This window comes from Cnephaeus nilssonii, assembly GCF_951640355.1.
Source record: "Cnephaeus nilssonii genome assembly, chromosome: 12".
Lineage (NCBI taxonomy): Eukaryota > Metazoa > Chordata > Mammalia > Chiroptera > Vespertilionidae > Cnephaeus > Cnephaeus nilssonii.
The window spans coordinates 18,525,845-18,532,012 of NC_137083.1; positions in this window are offsets into that span (position 1 = coordinate 18,525,845).

Consider the following 6,168-nt stretch of genomic DNA (forward strand, 5'->3'; position numbering starts at 1 on the left):
CAAAAATCATAAAACTGTTTCTATATATTAGCAAATAACAAAAAAATTAAAAGCAAAAATATATCATTTCCAATAGCATAAAAATTATGAAACAGTGACAAAGATGACAGAACTTATGCAATGACTATATACAGATGGCTCAAGATTGTTAAAATGTTAATCCTATCCAGATTGATCTATAGATTACGTGTAATATCAATTAAAATCCTATCAGTTTTTTATTTTGGTAAAAATGGTATACAAAAATTAAAATTTATATTAAATTTAGTATGATCTAGAATATGCAAAATAAGTTAGAATAGAATAACAAAATTTCAGAACTAATACTACCTGATTTTAATACTTACTATAAAGCTACAATGATCAAGAAAATGTATTGGTATAAAGATGGAAAATACATTAATGGACCAGAATACATAGAAATATGTGTACATATAAAAGTACAACTGGTTGCCCTAGCCGGTTTGGCTCAGTGGATAGAGCATCAGCCTTTGGACCAAAGGGTCCCAGGTTTGATTCTGGTCAAGGGCCCTGGTCAGGGCTCCTACAAGAGGTAACCAATCTATGTGTTTATCTCACATGGACGTTTCTCTCTGTCTTTCCCTCTCTCTTGCACTCCTTAAAAAAATAAATAAATAAATAAATAAATAAATAAATGGAAAGATATCCTCAGGCAAGGATTAAAAAAAACAAGGTACAACTGGTTTTCAACAAAGCAAAAGCATTTCAGTGGAGAAAATATAGTCTTTTCAGTATATAGTGCTGGAACAATCGACTATCCAAATGCAAAATAAATTATGACCTTTGATCCACACTTTACACTATATGCAGATATTAAGTTAAAACATTTCATATGCCTAATGTAAAACCTAAACCTATAAAACATGTAGGATATAGAAGGAAATATTTGTTTCCATGGGTTAGACAAAAGTATTTTAAGTATAACAACAAAAAACACAAAGCACAAAATAAAAAGTAGATAAGTTAGACTTCATCAAAATAAAACATTTTTAAAAGAACCTGTTAAGAGAATGTAAAGAGAAGACAGAGGCTGGGACAAAATAAATTCAAATCATATATATATATGTATGCATATACATATACTAGAGGCCCGGTGCACGGAATTCGTGCATGGGAAGGGGGGGGTCCCTCAACCCAGCTTGCACCCTCTCCAATCTGGGACCCCTTGAGGGATGTTCTACTGCCTGTTTACAGGGATCAGGCCATGGGGGTGGGGCCAGCCTAGGTGAGAGGCTGAGGGCTGTTTTCATGCTGGCTACACCCCCTTCAGGGTGGGGGTCCCTGCTGGGGTGTCTAGCCAGCCTGGGTGAGGGGCTGATGGCTGTTTGCAGTCTGGTCACACCCTCCGGCGACCCAAGCTCCCAGCCCCTCCTTTTTTACTTTATTTTTTTTTTCACCACCTCCTTGAGCAGATGCCAGGGCCGGCTGGAAGCAGGTATCTGGGATTTATTTATCTTCTATAATTGAAACTTTGTAGCCTTGAGCGGAGGCCATGGACGGCCAGGGCGGGTGGGAAGCTTGGCTTCCTCCATCATGGGGGCAACCCAAGCCTCCTGCTCGCTCCAGCTCCATGGTTGCTGCCATCTTTGTTGGGTTAATTTGCATACACACTCCAGATTGGCTGGTGGGTATAGCGGAGTGATAGTCAATTTGCATGTTTCTCTTTTATTAGTGTAGATATACACACATGTGTGAATATATATACTAGAGGCCCAGTGCGTGAAATTCGTGCATGTGAGAGTGTGTCCCTCAGCCCAGCCTGCACCCTCTCCAATCTGGGACCCCTCAAGGGATGTCCGACTGCTCATTTAGAGCAGTAGGATACTGGTAGGATCGGACCTAAATGGAAATGTTTGTTTCCATGGGTTAGACAAAGGTATTTTAAGTATAACAACAGAAAACACAAAGCACAAAATAAAAAGTAGATAAGTTAGACTTCATAAAAATAAAACATTTTTAAAAGAACCTGTTAAGAGATATCCCTCTCACTATCCCAGCTGCTCACTGGCCTGCCTTCCTGATTGGCCCTAACCGCTTTTGCCTGCCAGCCTGATCACCCCCTAACCTCTCCCCTGCCAGCCTGATTGATGCCTAACTGCTCCCCTCCCAGCCTGATTGCCCCTAACTGCCCTCCCCTGCAGGCCTGGTCACCCCTAACTGCCCTCCCCTGCAGGCCTGGTCCCCCCCAACTGCTCTCCCCTGCAGTCCTGTGTCGCCCCCAACTGCCCTTCCCTGCAGGCCCGATCGCCTCCAACTTTCCTCCTCTGCTGGCTTGGTCATCCCTAACTGCCCTCCCCTGCAGGCTTGATTGCCCCCAACTGCCCTCCCTTGCAGGCCTCGTCCCTCCCAACTGCCCTCCCCTGCTGGCCATCTTGTGGTGGCCATCTTGTGTCCACATGGGGGCAGCCAACTTGTGTGTTGGAGTGATGGTCAATTTACATAATACTCTCTTATTAGATAGGATATATGTAAAGATTCATATAAAAACATGTAAAGAACTCTTAAAATTCATTAAAAGAACAAACAAAGCAAAAACTAAAATAATAGAAAAATGGGCAAAAGATTTGAACAGATAGTTCACCAAAAGATGCTATATAGAAGCAAATAAGCACATGAAGAGATACTCAATATTCATTAGGATAATGTGGAATAAGACCACAGTATTAGATCTCTTCATACCTATTTTAAAGGCTAAAGTTAAAAATATCCAACATTTCAAAGAATAGGCACTGGAACTCTCATATGCTGCTAGTAGAACTGTGAAATAGTAGAACTGCATTGGAAAACAGTTTAGCAGTTTTTAAAAAGTTAAACATACACTTACCACATAATCCAGCCATTTCACTCCTAGGTATTTCCCCAAGAGACATTAAAGCATATGTCATACAAAGATATACACATGAATGTTCACAGCAGCTTTATTAGTTATAGTAAAACACTGGAAACAACTCACAGTTCATCAACAGATGAATAAATAAACAAATGGTGGTATATGCATATGATGGATATTATTCGACAATAAAAGTGAATGAACTTGATACACACAATGGGTTGGATGACTCACAAATGCTGAGTGAAAGAATCCAGGAGAAAAACAGCTTAGTTCATGCTTATTATTCCATTAAAGAACATTTTAGAAAATGTGAACTAATTTGTAGTGACAAAAGGTAGCTGTGGTTGGCTGGAGATGGAGATGGATTTTGGGGGTGGTGTGTGAGGGGCAGAAGTAGAAGGACATATTATAAAGGCCATGATGAAATTTGGGGCATGACTGATATTTTTATCATCTTGGTTGTGATGGTTTCCTGGGTGTACAGATAGATATATGAACAGTGTACTTTAAATATGTATTTATTGAGTAAGGTATTACATATGTGTTTTTATCCCCCCTTTCTTTATTGAGTAAGGTATTACATATGTGTTTTTATCCCCCCTTTCTTTATTGAGTAAGGTATTACATATGTGTTTTTATCCCCCCTTACCCCCCCACCACCCGCCCCGGCTCATGCCCTCACCCCCCTGGTGTCTGTGTCCATTGGTTAGGCTTATATGCATGCATACAAGTCCTTTGGTTGATCTCTCCCTGTTCCCCCCACCCTCCCCTACCTTCCCTCTGAGGTTTGATGGTCTGATTGATGCTTCTCTGTCTCTGGATCTGTTTTTGTTCATCAGTTTATGTTGTTCATTATATTCCACAAATGAGTGAGATCATGTTGTATGTATCTTTCTCTGACTAACTTATTTTGCTTAGCATAATGGTCTTCATTCCATCCATGCTGTTGCAAATGGTAGGAGTTCCTTCCTTTTTACAGCAGTGTAGTATACATTTTTTTTATCTTAAAAGAATATCGAAAATGGTAAAGATGAAGACCAGGAAAGGCTAGTACAGATCACATTTTGATGCATTTTTAAGTCAGAATACTTCCGGCATCCCTGCATAGTTGTAGAGGCTGAGCTGCAGGCAGGAACTCATATGGAACTGGAACCTGCCAGCTATGCTCTCTTTGCCATCGGGATTGGGTTTAGAGGCCTCTGCCCTAATGCAGGCATGATCAAGGCTCCTAATCTACTGCTCAAGTCATGAATGCTCAGAGTAGGGCATTGTACAGTCTTAGGTAAATACATTTTTGTCATAGTATGATAAGATCTGTAAAGTTGGAAAATCCTTGGGATTTGATGCTTCAAACATGCCCCTTGCTCTTGTTCTCCCTGTAGCGCTGATACAGGGCCCTAGTTGGAAACAGACATCTTCCTGGCCAGTATCAGGAGTACAATAGACAAGACTTGGAGATAGGATGGATGTGAGAGTAAGAGGATTCAGGACGTTTCTAAATTTTAGAAAACAAACATTTGTACAGTCATGTGCTGCATAATGCCAGTTCAGTCCGTAGTGCTAATTCCAAAGATTATAATAGAGCTGAACATTTCCTATTGCCTAGTGACATCATAGCTGTGGCAAAGTCCAAGTGCAACACATTACTCACAAGTTTGTGTGAGACTAGAATTCATTGTGTACAGCAAGCATGTCAAACTCAAAGGCTAACACAGGCCTAATAAACAAGGTTTAAGTTTATGTGTGCCACAAAAAAAACCCAAAAGCTTCAATTTTAATAGAAACGTAGGTTTATTTTGAAAGAGATATTCTGAATACAAAGGGCTGAAATAAATGAGTAATCATTTACATAAAATAATAGAACATTTTAATAAAAATTAATATTTTTTATTTAATATTACTTACCAGACACTGAATAACTGCACAATTTAATAAGCATAATGCAAATAAACCTATTTTTCTTGTCCTTCGAAAGCAAAATATTTCCTGTTGCGCACATCAATCAAGTCTTCCAAGACTAATAACATGGCAATGGGTTGTTAAAATATTCACTGCTAGTATTAGTGGAGAGACATGGTGCACCTGCATGTAAGGAGTGTAAGGGAAATGAATGCAACACGATTACAGTAATCAGTCATTAGCAAACATTATAGCTCATTATTAATAATTATGTATAACAGGATATTGTAAAAATTAAGTTATGAAATTTTTATTAAAACGTTTCTTACATACCCTTATATTGGCTGGGCCGCAAAAATATTCATTGTGGTCCGCATGTAGCCTGCAGACCGCAAGTTTGACATGCTTGGTGTACAGTAATGTCCTAGGCCCGTGGTCGGCAAACTGCGGCTCGCAAGCCACATGCAGCTCTTTGGCCCCTTGTGTGGCTCTTCCACAAAATACCACGGCCTGGGCGAGTCTATTTTGAAGAAGTGGCATTAGAAGAAGTTTAAGTTTAAAAACTTTGGCTCTCAAAAGAAATTTCAATCATTGTACTGTTGATATTTGGTTCTGCTGACTAATGAGTTTGCTGACCATTGTCCTAGACCTTCACATTCACTCACCATCCACTCACTGAGTCACCCAGAGCATTTCCAATCTTGAAATCTTCATTCATGGTAAGTGCCCTATACTGCTGTACCATTTTAATCTTTTAGACTGTATTTTTACCATACCTGTTTTTAAGTTTAGATACACAAATACTTACCAATGTGTTACAATTGCCTACAGTAACATGCTGTATAGGTTTGTAGCCTTGAAGCAATAGGCAATACTACATATCCTAGGTGAGTAGTAGGCTATACCATCTAGTGTTGCCAGAGTAAAGGGGTCCATTTACCTGCTCACATCAAAGCCCAGTAAGACACAAGCAGGAGCGTGCAGCAAGAAAGCAGGGTTTGATTTGTATGTAAGAAGTGGCCCGTGCTCAGACACAGGTGAGCTAATACTAAGAGACCTGGCTCAACTACGGCTTCCCGGGGATGGGTGATATAGAGGGGAAAATCATTACTTATGGGGACTAACGGAGTTGGGGTCTTGGTCAGGTTTGTAGTCTCTCCTGATTGGTCTGTGCTGAGGTGGGGGGAGGGCTAGTTGATCAGTGCAGCTGGTCTTGATGTCAGCCATGGCATCACTTCATCTCATTCTGCTCCTTTTCTGGGCCTGGAGCCAAAACACAACTGAGGCCTAGATGCTAGCTATCCCTAATTTGACCAAAACTTTAAAAAATCGTTTGCCACATGACAAGAAGAAATGAATGCATTTTATACCAATACACTCGATAAAGCTTTATTATAAACAGAAATAGGTGATAA